Source organism: Phoxinus phoxinus (assembly GCF_949152265.1).
Source record: "Phoxinus phoxinus genome assembly, chromosome: 1".
Classification (NCBI taxonomy): Eukaryota; Metazoa; Chordata; class Actinopteri; order Cypriniformes; family Leuciscidae; genus Phoxinus; species Phoxinus phoxinus.
Genome location: NC_136876.1, coordinates 24,810,938 through 24,832,917, shown reverse-complemented (window position 1 = coordinate 24,832,917; position 21,980 = coordinate 24,810,938). Strand labels below are relative to the sequence as shown.

The 21,980-nt window shown below is 38.0% G+C and overlaps 1 long non-coding RNA gene across 5 annotated transcripts in view; it reads left to right on the top strand.

Annotated features, from left to right (window-relative positions):
* The window catches only part of LOC307005420, a 74,278-nt gene that overhangs the window by 1,223 nt on the left and 51,075 nt on the right, over positions 1 to 21,980 (top strand). For 2 of the 5 annotated variants that reach the window (XR_013799272.1, XR_013799273.1), the window contains exons 2-3: positions 774 to 1,004; positions 2,259 to 2,313. This is a non-coding gene — a long non-coding RNA (uncharacterized lncRNA). The remainder of the gene's footprint in view (positions 1 to 773; positions 1,005 to 2,258; positions 2,314 to 21,980) is intronic. The other 3 variants (XR_013799270.1, XR_013799271.1, XR_013799269.1) reach the window with 3 other exon arrangements.

Below are 21,980 nucleotides of genomic sequence, written 5' to 3'. Positions count from 1 at the left end.
AGTAGATGGCAGTATTGGAACATCTTTTTTTTTATTTTGTTCCCCAGTCTTCTGCTGTTACAAATAGCAGAAGTAGGCATTTATAAAAGTTAAGTACATTTAAAAAAAATGTTTTACGTTAATAAGTTTAAATGTAGTCACACAAGAGCTGAATATGAAAATCTCAGTGTATGAATGCTTTTAGTTGAGGTCACATTTACAGGCAGTTTTATGACGCTGGTAGAACAATTACTGTTGAAAATGATAATGGGGTCAAAATTAAAGTGTTCATTCTAAATTTTATGAAACCAACCAAGATAATCTATGCCTTTTCTTCCTTTTAGCATGGCTAAAAAAAAAACCTAGAGAAGGACTGATACACAGAGCTAACGGAATGATTTGAATAATTCATGCAAACATGAAGCCTTCATTTAGATCGTTTGAAAATACTTGTTGGAAATGGAATTATATGATATTTTTACACCCCTATTCTGAATTCTATTCTGAATTAAGTACAACATGCATTTATTGATTTTGCAATGAGGACTGGATAGTGTTCATAGCTTTTAGTACTTTTTGTTCAAATTAAACATACACTGAAATTGAAATACTTAATGTAATATCAGATCTGGAATGTGATTCTAAAAATCATGTTATTGTAATTGCATCATTACTTTTGCCCAGAAAACTCCAATATATTAATTCCACACCCATCTAACCCTCCGTCCCCCTTTCAGGGTGGCTGTGTAACTATAGTTGTAACTGATAATATTAGTCTGACATATGATTCGCAGGCTTGAGCAAGGGCCAATTAACTGGTGTGAACCTTTCAGCGGCAAATCCAGTCCCTGCCAGAATCCAGACTGCAGCTGCGTGATGTGTCTGACCTGAGTAGCATGCCTGTTCAAGGGCAAGCCATTCGCACCAACACATGACGGCTTTTCACACTGATCAACTTGCCCTGAAGGATGTGCTGCTCGATGTGCTTTCAGTAAGCTCTCATGTCGCACGGCATCATGTGAAAGGTGTACAGCACATCCAGGCTGGTAGATCCATGGCACTGGCCAGGTCAAAGCAACAAATCCTGCCGACCCAGAGATTCCCCTCAGCTAAATGTCATGCGAGCTAGTTTAGTATCACTAGGACTGAATCATGTTGACCCTGCTGCACTCAGACATATTTGCAGAAATAGCTGCATGGGTTTGAGCCAATACCACAGTGCTCCTTCAACACACTTTCTGTCGATCGTTGCGGCAAGGGGTCAAGTCATGACAAATGTCATTTGCTTCTGGGAGACGGTGGAAATGTGCCAGCGCAGTGACCGTTCGGGGCAGGGGTGACGCGGCGGCCAGACGAGGCCAGAGGCCATGTGCCACTTAGCAACCAGTAACATTTTGTTGATGAAGACGTAAACAATGTTAGACAGCGGCAGGGGCTGATAAGAATGGGGGGTCGTTATGGTGACAGGGAACAAAAAAAAAAACATCATCGGATTAATATGAGGCCTCAGTGACTCCTTTATTCTGTCAAAATGATTCATCAAATATTTATGCCAATAATGGGGAGGATTATTCTAGAGCAGTGAAACCCGATCAGAATGGGTAATTGTATCCACTGCCTCTTTGCTGGCTAGCAGAGGGTGCGGCGTGAGAGTGGAGACGTGCCTCTAAATCAAAACCGAATAGTACTCTGTGTCAGTCAGAATGAAGGCGAGGGAACATTCTCTGTCACCGCAATGAGATTCGAGTCAGGGAGGGATATCTTGGCATAATTAAATGATCGTGGCCTCTTCTTTTGCCTGGGCGCTTCTTTGATTCATTGTTTACTGTGCGTCAGCTCTCTTATTTGGCACAGGGAATCTCACGTGACCCCTGGTTAGAGCTCAGTGCTGAAAAATGTATAAATATTAGATGAAAACGTTTTGCCTTGAATTTGCTATTTCCTGACAACTAATTAAAATGAGTTGAAGTTGAAAGACCAAAATGACTGAAGTAGAAATTAAAAGAAATAAACAATTTTTAAGAAATTAAAAGCTAATACATTGAAACTGTCTAACTTAATTCAAAATATGATTAAATACTATAATAGTATATAAATAATGCTGAAACAACACTGTTACGTGTCAGTACTTACCAAGAGTGAGGAATAAATTGCACTATTATTCCATATTAGCCTGCATTATACAATATATTTTTTATTGTATGTTTATTATATATTTTTTTCTCTACTTTACTGCAATATATAGGGTACCATTTTTGTTTATTTCCTTTATTTTACAGGACTGTATTGAGCAGATGGGGTGAATTGGATCCGGGCATGACAGAGACCAAACTTGTAAGTCAACAGCATTTTCTACATATGTCAAAAACGTGTATTGGGCCACGGCTCTGACACAAAATTATTAGATCTGTCCAGTTAAAGTAATTTAGATGTAGAATCAGCACTTATGTAAACGCCATATGTTCAGTTTACATAGTAATGGGATTTTAAATTACCGGTAAGTCAATTCAATCACACTAAAATTACATAGTTCACCCAATGAATCATTGGCATAGATTAAGGAAATCAGGCCCCATAACTACACCTTTCTGCTGGTAAAACAAAGTCTCTTTCGCCATCAATGGCCATTCAGAAGTAATGTATTCTGATTAAATCTTTTTTTTTGCAAGCAATATACTGTAGCATTCACAAGTATTACATTATACAATAGTATATATTTTACCAGTGACAGATTATATTTGGTGGACTCTTTAAGGTGTGAAATTGTCTTATATTTTTCCCTGTCTGCTGCTTCTCACATCGTAGCTCAGGTTGCTTATGAAGTGTGCGTTCTTCAGGTGCCATCAGCCTTGTCATATGTCATTTTCATCCAGAGTGATTAGTCACATGGCATATTCAGCAGGGGGTCCAGCTGAGCAGCTGGGAATGTTAACGGATCACTCTCTTCAGGTACTCTTCAGAATAGATAAAGCACCAAAGTCACCTAATCTTATTCTATAACTTTAAGGTCTGGCATTATGTCTGGCATGGTTCTTAATGAACAGTCAGAAGCACAGCAGTCAGTCGGTGATGCTGGGTGACCAAACTTGTCCTTTAAAAACTTCCAAGTAAGCGGGTTCCTCTGTTGCACCAGTGGCTGAAACCAGCATCAGTTAAGAACTCAGGCGAGAGGGAAATTCAACATGGTTTAAGTAGCTTTGGATTTCCCCCCCAGCCTATCACCATGAAGGAAGAGTAGATAGCAAGCCTGCCAGAACGTCCCATAGCTTCTGCCTGCTATAAACCACCACCTGGGCTTTAAAGAAAAATGCTTTCCTGTCTCGGCCTTTAAAGGATGAATATTTTACATTTATCAGGGCTGACAAGATTTCAGTGACATAATTTATTTGCTCCTCCAACTGAATTTTAAATGCTCGGTGTTTCAAGTTATAAACCTTCTGTCTGAGCTTGTGGCTAGGGGAGGTACTTATATCTGTGTTCACATGAATTTGCATTTGTTCTGCATTGGAAAACATTAAGTCTGTGCCTCAGCATAGGGAGTTTTGGACGACCTTCCAGCTGCATGCTGTCCCCATAAATATGTGTTTTCCAGGAAAGCATTAGATGCAATATGTATCAGCAATATGTGCTGGTTTCGTTAGCTGCGAGTCTGTTTCATCTCAGAGTGAAGGAACCTCCTTGGCTCCCCTGATCCTTCACATTGCATTATCGAAGTGGCCACGGTTTCGCAGGCTAATGACATGGTTCATGGGAGGGGGGTCTTGCTCGCTCAGCCAACGTCTGCACCAGAATCGGCATCGAAAATGCATAATTTGAAATTCTTGAGCAGCATAATTTGTCAGGCTGTGTGCTCTGTCATTACTCACTGTGTCAGGTCAGGCAAATATTTATTGGGTGCCTTCAATAATAAATGGAACATTGGAGCATCTGTCACTTTGGGTTTGGGAGATGAGTAATAAGTCCGTATTCAAGGGGCCGTATGGAAGATGTCCTCTGTGCTCGGTAAAGCTCCACTGATACGAGCACACACACACCCCCCATCAGCTAACCGCCGCCATGGGGCATTAGTCATGAATGAGCTCCAAAATAATATCAAAGCTCATAATGAGGTGAATTAATAAGGTTACAGTATAAGGAATGTGCCTCGGTATTTAAAATGCATCAGTGTTCAATGTACCCTGAATTCCCTCGTCTCATCTTTGCACATTTATATTTGCCTGGTTTTTCACTCTAAAAGGGGAACTAATGGCTGCAAATATGAAGCCCGGAAAGTCACACGCTTTACGGCAGCCAATCTTCCGCTCTCGAACGTCTAATGTGGCAGGAGGGGTCGTTATGATAATACTTCTGCCAGCAGTACAACAGTCGGTTTTGCTTTAAGACCCGCCTGTCACGCAAGCCCCACAAGTGTTTGTTTCCCTGCCCAGACTGCTGAGTGAAATCCTACAAAATATAGCCTATGTGGAGTCTTCTCCGCAATATTAAAATTCAGCTTCTTTTTCCAGGATCGCTAAAATGCCAAATGTTCAGATTCATGCACACTGTGAATAAGTGCATAAATGTCAACTAGATTGTAAACAGCCTCCTGTATTATTGTACGGTGGGAATTCAACCTAGATACGGTTCATTTAATTCTAACCAGGTGGTACCTGACTCTACAGGGCTTCAAAACAAACATTCATCATGCGAGTGAGAGCGCTTAACCACTGGCTTAATATCTGTCCCGTCGTGTGCATGTGACCACATGTGAAGCCAGGTCTGCTCTTCTAAGCAGAGAGTCCACAGGCCAAATGCGTTCCGAATTCATCATATTTATCTTTTTTTTCTTCGTCCGTTAAAGCAGAGTGCTTTTGAAAAAAGTCCCCGCTGGTACAGTAGCTTCGTCGCGGCTTTATGCTGCCGATGCCCCATTTGTCACACACGTCAGGAAATATTTCCCCTCCGCTAACACAAATACCAGCATTATGCATATGCAAGTTAATTCATGTTCATCCATTATGCCATCATTACTGTGATTAATTCTCATAACAAGCACTGTTGCCTGCAGAAAGCAAAGCCTTGCCCCGCAGTTTCGTGCCATTCGTAAGAATTGCTCAGATGCCGTGGAAGGATGCATGTTTTTTCAAGCAGGCAGAGCTCATTATCATCTGCGCAGGGCGTGTAATGCTCACAGCAAGCGGGTTGAGTACAAAGTAGCAGATGGAGGGATAAGTTAGGGCCACTTGATTAGATCAGTGTCTAAGATCGTTTTATGATCCTGGGTGCGGTTAGGTTGTCAAAGTCAGAGCCTATTGCGGATAGGATTGGTGACATTGTCTGATCTCACACTAGTTAAACACAAAACAAGTCTTGTTCCTTCAGCGCATTTTAACGTTATGTGCCTTAATTGAATCCAGCTAATTTATACCATACAGATGGTGACTTGCAACCGCATTACCTAAACTGCGCTGGCAATTTTATGGCTAATTTGTATTTATATTCTTCTCCTGAAACAAATAGAGGTGGTGTAGAAGTTCCATGGGATTGCGAGCTCATTTAGACGGCAGAATTGATCTTCGCGGCGGCGGGAACGCATAAGGGGCTTCTCCTGGGAAGGGGTGAAGAGGAGCCAGCGACGTTTCACTTAATTGAAGCTTAAACTTGGCTGCCTCTTTTGCCCTGCTCGTACAATAAAGGCACCTCTGAGCATTGCTTAGAAAAAAATGTAGGCTATTTGTTTGGGGGGTTGGGGGTGGGGGGGGGGGGGGGGGGGGTTGTGTGTTCAGATTCTTTCAGGCCATTAATCTAATTTCTTTTCTAACCCAGATCTCTATTAACGATAACCTTCTTGGCACACGGCTGAATCAGATTTGCACATCATTTGCAAAATTTGAAGATTAAATAAAGCAGAAGTCACTCTAGACACGCAGATACAAACTGCACTTTTGCTCATTTCAGCTCTTGGTTAGCTGTGTGTGAGATATTGGCTGACTCCATGCATTATTCATTCATCTAATTATAGAGATATGCATAGCTGATTCTGTCTGTTTTATGTCTTGTGGCACCTAGACAAACCTTTAAAGGCCCTTTTTAACAGCTACTATCAGGCCTTTGACAGATAACAGGCTGCTAAGTTTGGTGATTGAAGTTTGCAGTAAAAAGTTGACCGCTTTTATTTACATGAATATCAGTATAGAGTCAGTTAGAAGTGTCATCCAGTTATATATTAGGGATGTTTCTTTATTAAAGATAGATAGATAGATTTGATAGATAGATAGATAGATAGATAGATAGATAGATAGATAGATAGATAGATAGATAGATAGATAGATAGATAGATAGATAGATAGATAGATAGATAGATAGATAGATAGATAGATAGATAGATAGATAGATAGATGGACCGATTGATACAGTCATGGCTGGATAGGTGAAAAGATGGATGGATGGATGGACATTATTTTAATCTTTTTATATTATGCATGTGTAGTGTTTTCAGCAGTACTCTTTTAACAAGCAGTGCATTCTGTGTTCTTCTAAGCCAATCAGATAAGAAGTAACGATCACCAGTGGAAACCTGCATTGACCTGACCTTTGGGGTTATCTTTCTTTAAATTTCCTTTAGAATCAAGTGTTTTGGTTTCCTCAGGAAACATTTGATATCTTATTTCTTTCCTCTTACAGGAAACAACTTCTGCTTTAAAACTAGAGTTCCTGCTGTGCTCTTGTATTTGTGAGTGAGCATGCAGGCCTGTAATGGATGATAAACTTTATACTAGCTGCTGCTAATGTGGGCGCAGCTCCCATTGTTCACCATTATGTGAATATCGGTGTAGGAGTTTGTTCAGAGCTTCACAACACGCCACATCGTGCATACATCAAATTAAGCCAACCTGATCCCCAGCAGCACTGAACTCAGTTAATATGAGCAGCAAAAATGGGGAAATTTGTCAATACTCACATGCTCGATCTGTCTCCATTTTCCATTTGTAGGAAATGTTTGCCTCAATGAGCGTAATGGCTGCTGATTTATCCACATCAAACGGGTAATGGAAGGTTTTCCTTTTAGCTAATGGGAACGTAAACACCATCCATTTGAGTTTATATAAATACACACAGTCAAATGATTAGAAACTCAAATTGAATTTCGCTATTAATAGTTGTTAGTTATTTAGAGGTGCACAAAAATCCTACTTTCTGCGTGTGTGGATTAAATTTTGCCTTCATTGTGGGGACCAAATGTCCCCACAAGGATGATAAAACCTAGAATCACCTACACTTTGAAAGGAAAATGGCCTAATAAATATACTAAATAATGTGTAAATGAAAATGTAAAAAGGGTCATTTTGGGATTAGGGGGAAGAAAATATAATTAGCTCAATATAAAAACAATAGCTTGCAATGGCAAGCCTACTGTTATAAAAAATATACTATAAAACTATACATAACTATATATAGTTATGTATAGCTATTTATATAGCTGTATGTATAGCTATTTATATAGCTATAGTTATTTATATGTATAACTATAAAAAAATAACTTAAAATGTAATCATTATACTGTGTGTTTGTATGTATATGATATATATAGTTAATAATGATTACGCATGCACACGCACATTTATTTTTTCATTTTAATGTATCTGCCGTGTACATATTTAGAACACTATACTTTTTTTACTATACTTAACGGAGTTTAACATTTTTTACTGTTGGTTAATGGTTTACCAGTGAATTCTATGGATATAGTTCATATGTTACTGTATGTACGTATGTGCTCACAGTGAGCAGGGTGTTGCACAGGTGGCACCGCAGGTCTTCCTGTCGGTGCTGACAGCTGTTCAATAAGGCCTGATGTGCTGGGCTGCCAGTGCCACATTTATCTTCTGCTCGCATCTTATCTGCAGTGTCTCAGCACTGAGAAAGTGTCAGCCATTAATCAGTTTCATCAGTAGTTAATGCTGCCCTCTGCACCCCCTCTAAACACACACACTCACACTGCTCACCTGGCCTTGTGTTCCTCTGGTTTCTGGTAGTCTGCAAAGACGTAGGAGTTTTCATTAGCTCCTTGTCAAGGTTTTAGTGTAATCCAGCCAGTGGGTTTGAAGCTGCAGTTCGGTCCTGTCTTTCTGTCAATCAAAGCATCTTCATAAAGCAGTGGCGGTGGGGGGTTGGGGGGGATCAGTGGCATTTTAAAGTTGAGAAATGTTAAGACTTCTTATTATAGTACATCTGTCAAATGCCTCTTTGTCTTACAAAGTTCTGATGTAGCTCAGTAGCTAAGGGCAACAGATGCCTCTAACCATGCAAGCTCAATTTTGTGCATCATTGAATTGTGAAATGTGTCAGACCATAACTCATAATTAAAGTACAAGTAGCATTTCTCACCATTGCCTCATGGGGCGCTATAGCTATTGTTAGAGTAAAAGCTTTCTTACAGTCACTTTTTTTTTTTTTTTTTTTTGCTATCATGGTGGAGCAACAGTTTGAACAGTATCTTGCTAGACAAGTTAGCTCAATTCAATATATTTTTAGCTACTTACCTGAGTAACAATACATCTGGTTGAATGGTACAGATTTTTGAAGGTCTGAGCTCTATCGCCCTCTAGAGTACTTTGAGGTTTATTACCGGTGTCATGAACAATTCGGCCTAGCCTCTGAATCAGATCAGCGGCTAAGACCCCAAAGTGATTCCACCAGAGAATTTGCTTTTTCCAATTTACCAATGGAAAAAGCATTACGGCTAACTTGGATCACTTGAGGAACTATCAAATAATGGCAGTGGCCACCAGCGTTCAGAGTTTTATGACAGTATCCTAAAGTTCATGCTATACACAGTTTCTTGTGGATTAGCAAATTTGTCTTGTGAATAATGTTTTATATTTGGTGTTATATCGCAAGTAAACGTACAGTATGACTGCAATGTTTGTGGAATGTGCTTTACTGAGCGGTAAAAACTAAAGAGCACAAATTGCTCTGTTAGCTGCAGATTACTGGTCACTACAGTGCACATAAAACTACATTTAAGATTAAATTTGAATCTGTTCATTAAAAAACTGTTTTATTGGGCATGGATACATAGCAGTGATACTAGTCACTAAAAATGTAATTGTAATTTAATTGTTGAAATCTGGAAGCTGTAGAAAGAATGCATTTATTTATTAAAATCTTTATATTTTGTTTAGCCTATCTTCCTTCATTAAAAAGCGTTATCATTATAAGGCATACTCAACAGTCATAAATCGTTACAATTCAAGTCTAATTAATTTGTTGAAACCTGGAAGCCAATGTGTCGTGTTTCCCTGTGACCTCATTTTCCCCAATCTGTTTGAGGAGTCATTTCATTCACATGTGTCCTGTTAATTTACTAATTAAGTTCCTTTATTGGCTCTGTGTATATAGACCCTGTGTTCTCTCAGTCTTCGTCTGTTCTCTGTAATGTAACTGTGTAGCTATGTCTCCTGAGTTCATCCTGTTTTTGAGTATTTGCTATTAAATCTCCTAGTATTATTCCTTGTCATGCGATTTACTATTATACCACATTACGTAACACATAGAGAGAACACATCATCGTTATTGTTATTTTTATCATTATTGTTTTTTTTTCATTTAACAACAATATAATAATAAAAAAAATATATATAAGTAATTAATTTTCTCTTTATTCATTAAAATGCATTATATCAGCATAGTGCATGCCAGTCATAGTCATTAAAGTCTTATTATAATTGGTAAAACATCAATATTGTGTATTTTCTTAGACAATATCACTCAATATTACATAACGCCTATTAAATACACATTTGCCGGTGGTTATGCAGTAAATGAGTCCTACCTGTCACGACATTCACTACTCTGTCTTCTCTTAAAAAATAATGTAGTTCCCTACGAAAGTATTGTTTAGTGAAAGAACATGTTGAAGATTAGCAAACAGGCTGTCGATTTATTAAATTACTGGTAGCTATTTCCTCACAAAAGCTGTTTATAACATCCGTAGGGAAGCATCTCCTCTATTGATATCCTTAAATAAAAAAAAAGAGATGGTCTCCTTCCCTGAATACCGACAAAGCTGAAGATTTAGCTTTAGCTATTACGCTTTTTTGGTTAAGGGTGCAGGCTTGCCTTCCAGTGGCTTTGATTCCAATAATAGGTACTCTGTTTAGTTCCTGTTTAAAAATCCTATGAAATTTCTTTATTATGTACACTACAGTCTCCATACCGGTGTGATGACTCTGATCTTCAACCAGATGGAACTGGATCAATTCTGGATGTTCCAATTCAATCTGACTTCTGACCTGTAATGTTGCCTGAATCATAATCATACTGTACAATGTTCTTTCATTGGCCAGAGGAGAACTGGCCCACCGACTGAGCCTGGTTTTTCTCCATTCTGTCACCTGATGGAGTTTTGGTTCCTTGCGACTGTCGCCTTCGGCTTTTGGCTTGCTTAGTTGGGGAACTTAATATTCAACAATATTATTAATCTGCCTGCATTGACACCGTTGTATGAGAACTGAACTGATCTGGACGATGACATCACTGTTTTCTCCAGAGCGGCTGTACAGATGAACTAAATTAATAACTTTTTTACAAAAAAAAAAAAAAAAGAACCATCACTGACCTTATATAAGCTGGACTATGACACTATTTTCTTCAAGAAACAAACTTTGTTTCATTATTTTCCTGTTATCACTGTTAAACGGTTTTGAAACAGTCTGTATTGTAAAAAGTGCTATAAATAAAGGTGACTTGACTTGACTACAGTTCAAAGTTTTGGGGTTAATACGATGTTGTTGAAAGAGTCTCTTCTGCTAAAATATAATGTTCCTGTGATAGCAAAGCTGAATTTTCAGTATCATTAACTATAGTCTTCGGTGTCAACGTCATTCTAATATGATGATTTGATGCTCAAGAAACATTATTATTATCAATGTGAAAACAGTTGTGCTGCCTAATATTCTTCTGGAAATAATACATATTGATAATACAATAAACATAACATTTTCAGTAGGCCTATTCTTTAATAGGAAGTTCAAAAGAACAGCATTTATTTGAAATATACATTTGTGTAACAATGTAAATGTATTTATTGTCACGTTTGAGCAATTGAATGTGTCCTTGCTCAATAAAAGTATTTTATTTAAACAACAACAGCTACAGAATCCAAACTTTTGAACAGTATAGTGTATGGTGTCTTTTAAGTTGTTGCATTTAACATGTGAAACATATAGATTAGAAAATTAAACATTTATTATTATTTGTGTGTTGTTTTTTTAATTATTATTATTGTCTGCTAATCGCTCAGCATAGCTTAGCATACCGGTAGCTCAGCCTATACACGCAAATGGTCAGTAATATGTTTTATACTTTTTTTTTTTTTTGATCGGGCATTACAAACAGCTGTCCGCTGGGGTCCTAAAAGGACTTAACAGGCGGATGGAACAGTTCATGACATCAAAACTGATCAACGCAAGAGTGGTTTGCAGTGCGTTGACTGTGTCTATGTTGTTGGCATGTAAGGATATGCAGGCGAGTATGTTTCTGGCCTAAAGCATTGAAACGCTCTTGGACTTTTACAGATCAAATTCTCTTTAGGGACAGCACCATTTCGCCTACCTTTGGTTATTGTTGTGTTGATTTTTTTCATTTTGTTCCTCTCTTGATTTTAATCACAGATACAGTTTTAGAATTTGTATCTCAGCTGCTGCATATTGTGACAGTGATTGAAAGCTCAAAATGTTTTAAACAGGGTGGAAGGCCCCCAGTGCAGTTCAGATTAATGTCGTCACCCGGCTATGAAAAATATTTGCTTGAATTATTCATTGCACTTCCTTCCTTTCTCCTCATCATTCATTTATTCCTTCATTTTATTCTGGAGCAATTACTGTAGCCCATGTCCCATTCATCAGTCTAGGGACTATTATTAAATCCTCTCCTCTTGTTTTTTACCCTTTTGTAGTGCAGGTACAGAGCAGAGCAGAGGTTGCGCCCACCTGCTTGATTTAAGACTCATTCTGCCTCCTCTGAACAATTAATGACCATGTCACATTATCACAAACAGGGAGAACAGAAGCTGGAGGATTTGTTGAGTGTTTTTTCAGCATGGGAAAATGGGCGCTGCAGAATAAATGAGCTCAGTATTGACTTGGATCACGCTATTTCCTGCCAAATGCTAGAAAACATAAAACCCTCCCTGCAGTTAAACAGTCTCAGATTCAGGGGAGGAAAAGCCGCCCTGGAGGGACTGGTTTCCTAATGCTTCATATGCTTGCAGAGAGCAAGCTTTAAAAAGACCGGCAATGCCACAGGTAGCATGCAAAACATGGAAGCAAATATGAGCTTTCTGGCTATTTTGATGGCTTGATGACTTGGAGAACAGGTTTGTGCCTTGTGACAAACCACACTGGATGATTTATGTTACAAATATACAGTTGGGATTACATTGGCAGGCTCATACAGTGTATGTCTTTTTTTTTATAATCTTTGATTTGCCCCGGCTGGATATTTCTGCCTCTTTCATGTTTGTGAATTAATTTGAAGTGCTAGGCAACTGAAGCATTTCAGAGAAGAGAGAAACAGTGTTAATCCTCAATGACTTTATGCAGCATGCTGTTCCATCTTTATAAATCGAGTCGCTCACCTATGCTTTCTTTTAAAATGCTGTTGCTACACTTTTGTGCTGCCTTGTCTCAATTTTCATACACACAACATTTATCTTGAGCTCAGTGCGACAGCAACAATAATTGGTAAGAAAGCACAGCTGGTCTTTAGTTTCGTTTTTTAGTTTCGTTTTTCTCTTTAGAGAGAAGTTATTTGTTTTTTTGTTTGCTCCCATCATCTGTTTCATCAGAGCAGTGTCCCTGAGGATAACAAAATTAAGCTAGGTTGAGAAACTTTCTGTCAAAACTTAAACATTTTGTTCATTACTTCATAATGCATTGAAAAGTAATTGTCCACCTCTTGTCATCAAGCTTGATGCACAGTCTGAGATCGCATTCATGCCTGTAACAAATGGGGCGTGACAAGTTATGCACTGAAGTATGAAGTATAAGCAATAGCAATTGTTACGTAAGGGATAATGCTAATCCTCCACTTCGCGTTGGGGTCCTGATCAGCTGTCGGGGTTGTATTCGCTATAACAACCGCCTCGCTATACATTATCCCGCTTATTTCATGGCTACCTACCAAATAAATAGATAATTTGACACAAAATATTGATTTAAAAAGGAGTTTATTGATTTAAAAAAGGTTTGTATTGCCTCTGCTAAAAAACACTGTGTCCATGGCAACGCTCTATTTTTCATGGCAACGATGTGTTATCCTTAGCAACGGTCTGTTATCAATAACAGACCGCATTCTACATTAGAATTCAACCAAGCCATGTAATAATGTATGATAAAATAGTGTTGTCACTAGCATTACATGTTGGACATTAATGTATTCTAGTGAGATAAATGGAAATGAATCATCCACATAATACTGCTATGAGTATAGTGATGCAGGCGTTCTGTTTCATTAGATTGACACATAAATGCTTGAAATGCGGAAGTGACACATTCAAATCGCTAATGAAATGAATGGATGGTATGAGTGAGTATTTTGAAAAGTGTTAACAATCACATTAAATTAGGTGAATATAGTGGAAAACTAAAAATATCAATCCTGGCTCATTGGAAAGATTAAATACTGGAAAAATGTAAATAATTCTGATATTATGTTGCTTCTTGCACAGTGCTGCATCAAGTGAGCTACTGAGCAAGTTTACTGCGTCAGAAAAGCCGTACACATGGAGCTGATTGTGAAATGCAAGCACCAAATGTATTTTTTTACAAATCATATGGTTATAGTGAAATAAAGATGAAAATGCATCTTTATTGATTAATAATCTGGCCCTATAATCATAATGTGCACGAAATAATAGGAATAAAAGTTGCTAGTGCTCATTTCACCTGGAAACTGAATTATACGTATTGATATGATTTTGGAGTTTTGCAATAATATAGGTGGATGCATTTTTTTTTTAAGTTATCCTTTCATAAAAAGCACCTCTCATGATTTATATTTTTCTGATGAATATTGTAATACACTAATTGCTCAATTAAGCAGTAAAAATATGATGTGGTGTCCATCATTGCTTTTTCCATCTGCTAAAAGCTGATATGGGTGTCAAAGGTATAAGTAATAATTACTGCTCAGAAAGAATAATTAGTAAAGTAACACCCATTACAATTTAGAGAAAGTAATTGAAGCAATTACATAATTTTGTCTAAATTCTCTTATTTAAATATCATTTAGATATGATAATTATTTAATATCTTACATAGTTGTGCAGTGACATGAACTGAAGCTTTCTGGGCAGAAACGATTTTGTCACCTCTTCACAACACACTCAAAAGGCATAAACACTTTGCTTCTTATGGACGTTTGACAATCTTCTCGCCTTCCAATGTGAGAAAGTGTGTCAGAAATGCGTTCCATCTGCTGCCATGCTTCTTTCTCTCTGGTTCTGTTAAAGAGCAGCAGGTCCATTATCCTCTTATTTGTCTGACAATGTTGTTCATGTTGCCTTAATGATTGGAAACAGCACGGCTCTTGCATTGGCAGGCTTGTCATTGTGTCACAATTGATGAGGTTCTGTAATTAACTCTGTGGAATTAGACAAGCTCCGTGGAACATGGTCCCCAGAGGTTAAAGCTGCAGTCCTCACCTCGCAAAAAGCCAGCCAATCCTTGAGTTTAGGGTGGGCCCGTCTTGATTCACTGACTCCAATATGTGTTATGATTGCCAGTGTTTTTTAAAGGTGCTACATCATACACCATCAGTCCTTCTTCCATGGGTTGGTTTTCAGGCCAAATTGCGTACCGGTATGCTAAGCAAATTGCGTCCCTCACTCATCCTTACGTGTCTTGTCATTTCCATAAATAGAGAAAAGTTGCTCTGGCTACTTTGATGCTTGTACAGTATAGTGTGGGAGTGGCGTAGGTTAGTTGTCACAATGAGCGATAAAGGTTGACATGGAGCAGCTAAATCTTGAACCTCAGAGGAATCGCCTTTTTTTTTAACAAAACAAAACACTGAACAGAGAAGAGTCTGCTGGCAAAAAGAGAATGCGACAGAGCTCGTAATAAAACAAGAATCAACATTGCTTGGCTTTTCGTAGATGGTGAGAACTGAGGGATTTGACGTAAAATTGATACAGAGATGGCATTTTTATTGCTTAACAGGTGAGTTAGCTATTATATTGAGCAAATAAATAGCCATTGCTCTCAAATAGAGTTCATTGTAATGCATGATCTATTGTGAAGGGTCATTTCACTATGTTTGTTGTAGAGATGTGCTGGAATTTACTGTCTATTAATGTCTACAGTAACGTCTTCAGCTAGTCAGCATGAGATCCTTTACAATTAAACTGGTTATTTCTCTTACGCCTAGTAGGCTTTAGAATATTCATCCACACAGCCACACAGAGCCAACCTAAACTTTGTTCTTACGCAAAATGCATGCAGGTTTTTTTTAATTGCTAGAGAGCCAAAAGTTTCATAGTGTACCTTTTAAAGGGTAACTAAACCCCTGGTCAGAGCCTGACTCCACCCACTGGCAATATTTGGGTGGGCAGAGCCCAGTGGAGGGGGGGCGTGCCCCTGAGACACATCTCTCTGTAGGCAAGGGCGGGGTTAGTTGGTACCCTCTTACATCACAGGGTACCACAACTGCCAATAGGAAAATTCAACTGCAGTAGCCACCGTTCAACCTGAAGAGGGCAGCACTCAGACGTTTTTACACCATATATTGTAGAATTAAAACACTTTATACCCAAATGTCAAAAAAATGACTTAAATCAATGAACAGCATTAATAAAGCCCAAGTCTTACAGATCATTAACTAAAAAAAGTTGTTTTGGGGTTTAGTTACCCTTTAATGAGTCTGTTCAAATGATTTTCTCATTAGCGCCTGTTCCTGTGACACTGACAGTCATTTAAAACCACATTGTTGACTTTTGTAAAGTGATCAAGCAAGGCAGATATTGTGATCAATGAACACTTTATATAGGCAACAAGGACAGGAAGTTACAGCAAGTTATTCTTAGCCAATGAGGCGAGGTGGCGTTTGGTTCATATTTGGGTTGACGCTAAGAAGTGTGCATTTGTGTAGGGCATATTGTCCTGTCTGGATGAGGCATGGTTTGTTCATTTCCTTGTTTAGGAATGCTGCCCATGGCTGGCGAGAGGCTCCCGTCTCTGACAATTCGGAGTGAGGTCATTTCCTCTGGCCCCTGGCTGGACTTGCTGTTCTCTGTTCTGATGGACGCTGAATCTAAACAGCTCTGCCTGTTAGCAAAACTGTTTATCTCTCTGTTTCTCTCTCTCTTTCTCCACCTTCAATTTGTCAGTGGTCTCCCCAACCATTCAGCTCATGTTTGCAGCTACAAAACCAAACCTTTTTGTTCCCCTCTGGTTAGAATTCACATCACTTAATGTTAATTGGCTATATTAACTGTGTCTGATTGAAGCACATTTGCAGAGGCAAAAAGAGAAAAATGCACAGATAGACAACTCGGGGGACAATTATCTTTTAAAATTGAAGGGACGTCTCCATTACCAGTCAGATCCTTTGTAATTTAAATAAATTGCTGTAACACAAGGCTCTGTTTTTTTTTTTTTTATTTAAATAACACTATGAATTCCACTACCATGCATTCAGCAAGGAAAGCTTTATGCAGCAGACCCTTACAAAAATGTATTAAGTATACTTAGGTAAAGATCAAGTATATTTTTAATTATACTTTATGTAGTAAGTATAATAATATATTATCAATGTACCAGAAGTATACTCGTAAGTGTACTGTTTCAATACAAATTGGGAGTGAATTGGGCCAGTTTTAAGTGTATAATAGTATATTTTGTAAGTGTAACATTTTCAAATTTGTCAATTTTTTGTTGTGTCTTATTACTAAGGTAAAGGACACACACAATATCAACACTCGTGGCAGCACATCAGACTTTTGTCCTTATACATTTAAGACAGTGTTAGGGAAAGGAACCTTTGCCTTTGCCTTCAGTGGAACAAGTTAGACCAGAAAATTAAAGTTATTTCCAGTATGAACTCTTTTAAAAAGAGAATCAAAGCCTGGTTACTAGAGAGGGTAGCGGAATAGAACCAGGTTATTACACAATCTGTAAGTGTCTTGTCCTGATGTTATGTGTTGAGGACCACAATGGAAATAAGTCCTGGACTTTATTGTGTTTTTATCCTCGATTGTATTTGATGCCTTTTTTGTTTCATGTGTAAAGCCTTCTTGATACAATTCAATAAATCAAATCAAATCAAAACTGTAGTTACTAGTTTACAACTAAGTTTTTCGTTTGTACTCCAGCTGTACTACGAGTGAACTTATAGGTATACTGATAGTTTACTAGTCAAATACTTTTGGCACAGTTTTTAGTTATGAAAGTAAAGTACATTTTGAAGTATACTCTCAGTAAACTTCTAATTTAGTAGTTTTATACTGCAAGTATACCTGTAAGTTTTCATTATGAATGAATGAGGCATTTCTATAGCGCTTTCATATGTACTACTCTACACCCAAAGCGCTTTACAGTCATATCAGGGGGTCTCTCCTCAACCACCACCAGTGTGAGCATCCACTTGGATGATGCGATGGCAGCCACAGTACAACAGCGCCAGTGCGCTAACACACACCAGCTATAGTGGAGAGGAGAGAGAGTGATAGAGCCAATTCAGTGGATGGGGATTATTAGGAGGCCATGATTGGCAAGGGCCATTGGAGGGAATGTGGCCAGTGCACCGGGGTTACACCCCTACTCTTCACGAGAAGTTCCATGGGATTTTTAATGACCACAGAGAGTCAGGACCTCGGTTTTACTTCCCATCCGGAGGACAGTGCTTGTTACAGTATAGTGTCCCCATCACTATACTGGGGCGTTAGGACCCACACAGACCACAGGGTGAGCCGTTCCCCCTAGCCTCACTAAGACCTCTACCAGCAGCAACCTGGTTTTCTCAGGAGGTCTCCCATCCAGGTACTAACCAGCCTCAACCCTGCTTAGCTTCACTGGGCAACCAGTCTTAGGCTACAGGGTGATATGGCTGCTGGCTCATTAAGTGAACATAACATCATACTTATAGTTTACTATTATACATTATTTTTGCACTTTAAGAATACTGCTATGTTTCTATTTAGATATAATTTTTTTATACTTGAAATATACCTTTAACTATACATTTTATTCTAGCTTCATGCAACCTTTATCAACACTTGAATGTGGGTAAGTTTCACCCAAAAAAATAAACAAAAAGCTGAGAAAATCGCATTTTTGTCAAAGACTACGTCCGGAATGGATTCAAAACGATGATCACAACATAGATGGAGTAGATCGAGTCCATAAACACCCAAAGCTTCGCAGTCGTTAACCCTTCCTGAGTCGACATTTCATTCGGTAACGTTAAGCAGTTTTGAACTTATGCTGTTTAATGTTTGATGATCACGTTATTTTACATGTGCGTAAACAATCTTCTATCACTTGTTTCTGCTTCTTTTGGATCTTTTGTTTTGATCCGGAGATCCTGTACTATTTCTGAAGATGCGTAATACCGCCCCCCCCCCCCCCCCCCCCCCCCCTACTGTATAACAGTGAAACGGGTATAGCCGGAAAATTCAGTCAATGGCGGTACAATTCCTATGTACACTACCAGAGGACTAGCCTAAACAAAAATTCTGATTCTCAGAATTAGGAGCATATCTGTTTTCTTTATAAATCAATATATCAAGTTTTTAATTTTCTAGTCAATCAAAAGAGTAAACTCAACTACAAGCCGGGTATACTTATATAGGCTATAGTCTACTTTTAATAGCTTGATTAAAGGTTTGAGTACTGTATAAGTATAGGCCAAATATACTTTAACTTTTCTGTCAGTATAAGTCGAATATACTTACTGCAATTTTATGTATTTCTGAGAATACTTAAGACTGAGAATAAACTTTTTTTTTTTTTTTGTTTAAAAGAAGTATACTATTAGTATACTTGAATAAATGTATTTTTCATAAGGGTAGTCACTCCCTCTTTTGAAATACGTCCAGTTGGTTCCTATTTTATTTGCATGCTCCTTCAAATATTAATACAAATATAGTTTTGAACTCGACATAATATGTTGACATTTTATTTGGAGTGTACACCATTCAAAAGCTTTGGGTCCAGTTTTTTTTTTTTTTAAAGAAATGAATACTTGTATTCATCAGGGATGCATTAAATTGATTAAAAGTGACAGTAAATACATTTACATTGTTACAAAAATATTCTATATTAAGTAAATTATGTTATTTTGAATTTTTATCTTTTTATCAAAGAATCCTAAATAAAAGTGCATTGTGGCTTCCAAAAATATTAAGCTTTTTTTTTAAACTAATAATAAAAAAGTAATTATGCTTAAAAAAAAATCAGCTTTGCATCACAGGAATACATTACATTTTAAAGTATATTAAAACAGAAAACTTTTATTTTAACAGTATACTAGTCAGTATACAGTAAACAGTATACTATTTATTACTGTATTTTGATCAAATCAATGCAGCCTTGCTGAGCATAATAAAATGTTTTCAAAAACATTTCATATCTTATCAATCAAAACTTTTGAATGTATAACAATGTAAAACAAATCATTCCACAGAACACTCATTAAATGTCATGTAATACTGGTTGCTGAAGCACACGCTGTCAAAGTGTGACAGGAAACAGAGAGGAGTGATACAACTCTGAAAATTATTTCATAGGAAATAGCAAGATATTCTTCAAAAACTCACATTTTGTCTTTGCAGAAGAAAGTTAAATGGATTTAAAACCACATCAGATTGACTAAATGTTGATTTTCTTTTCGTTTTTAGCACTTATCCCTTTAAGATTTTTGTTATTCATTTGAACATTTTAATTTGAGGCTCCCATTAATTTCATGCATCTTGGACTAAAATGATGCAAAACATCGTGGCAAGAAGGATACATTTTGTTTTTGCATGCTTACCAGTTTTTCTGATGTCTTCTTCTAATACACATGTGTGTGTCTCAGTCAGGTGTGATGAAGGTTTCCCGTGTCTCCCTGCATGAAGGAAGAGGTGTTGGAGTGCCGGTGTGTCAGGGGCTTTCAGGCCTGCTGCTATAACTGTGGGGGTTATGACACTTGTCGTTGTTTAATTGCTTGCAACTCCGTGGTGCCAAACTCCTGCAAACTTAGCTTAATTAGGACCACTGCCAAGTCTGATGAGCACACAGGAGCTGGAGAGGATGAGCAAAGATATTTTTGAAATTGAGAAGCACGATGAATGATCTTCTTCAGTGGCGAAAAAAAGGAAAACGCTTTAAACTATCTCTACATTAACCGTGTATTTGAGATCTGAGATCATGTCTTGTAAAAATGACAAACACATCAGTGACAGCTGATGCATGAAGGATCAGTGGACAATGACAAGAGTTTGATAACAACGATTAATGAATTTAATTAACTGGTTATATGGCGAAGTACAGGAAATCAAAAGATGGGATATGCCATAAATGACATATGTGTCATCAGCAAAAGAGTGTAAAACACTAGGGAGAAATTCACAGAGAATGAATTGTGCCTGCTGTTATCTGTTTTGTTTTAGTACACAATTCACTCAAGGAACTTTGCAAATCAGTTAATTATTTCTGTAAATGATCTGTAAAATCATTTGGATTTGTTCTCTACTTAGATAAAAAATTCAAACGAATAGTGCTCTCTAGTGCCTCGCTTTTTCAAATGCGTGTTGTTGCAACTACGGTGGCCGTTATGTACCAAGAAGCTATGACAACAATAGCCCTTCGTCGAGTTTAACTATACATGTTCTACTGTTATGCTGTCTATATAATGAATTACACAACCAAGCAATAAAAAAAACCTTGTAATTTAGACCGTAACATTGACTTACCTGTCGTGAAGAAAGCAGGAAACTTCAGTGTCTCATTCAAAGTCTTTCTCCTTCATTAGTTTTTTTCCAACTGGGTAAAGCTCAATTAAATTTCAATTAAATTTTTATTTATATAGCGCCATTACAACAACCAGAAAGGTGCACAATGCGCTTTCCATAAAGCACATAAAAAAAAGACAGCAGTAAATAAAAATTACAAGTTAAAACCAATTTAAACAGTAAAAACAAAATAGATACAGTAGCACACAGACTAAAAAACAAAACAAGTGATTACGTGTTGAAAGCCTTCTTGAAAAGAAACGTCTTCAACTGCGATTTAAAAACACTAAGCACAGTTATGTTACGAAGGGGAGTAGGTAAGGCATTCCACAAAGTAGTTCCCTGAATGGCAAAAGATCGGCCTCCAAACTTTTTACATCTAAACTTGGGGATAATCAAAGAGGTGTACTGAGAGGAGCGGAGGGTTCTGGCAGGTTGGTAGACAGTGACCAGCTTGGAAAGGTATGCCGGGGCCAGACCATTGATGGCCTTAAAAACAAACATCAGAACCTTATACTCCACCCTAAACCATACCGGGAGCCAGTGAAGTCAGCAGAGGACGGGGGTTATGTGTGAGTGTTTATGGGTATTGGCAAGCAGACGCGCTGCTGCGTTTTGAACCATCTGAAGACGGTTGAGAAGTGATTGGTTAAGCCCAGTGTAGAGGGCATTACAATAATCTAGTCTCGAGCTGATAAAGGCATGAATGGCTTTTTCTAAATCAGCACAGGACAGGAATGATTTCACCTTACTGAGGAGCCTAAGCTGGAAAAAGCGAATTTTAACGACTGCACCAACCTGTTTGTCATAATGCAATCTATTATCGAATGCAACACCCAGATTACGAACAGTGGATGCAAATGGGGAGTAAGAGGGCCAAAACTAAGAGAGCTACAAGGTGAGTCCGGGGTTAATGATATATACTCGGTCTTACCTTCATTCAAATGAAGAAAGTTCTGAGAAAGCCACCGTTTAATATCCTGGGTGTAGTTATGGATGGGTTCTACTGCTGAATGATTGTTCAAAA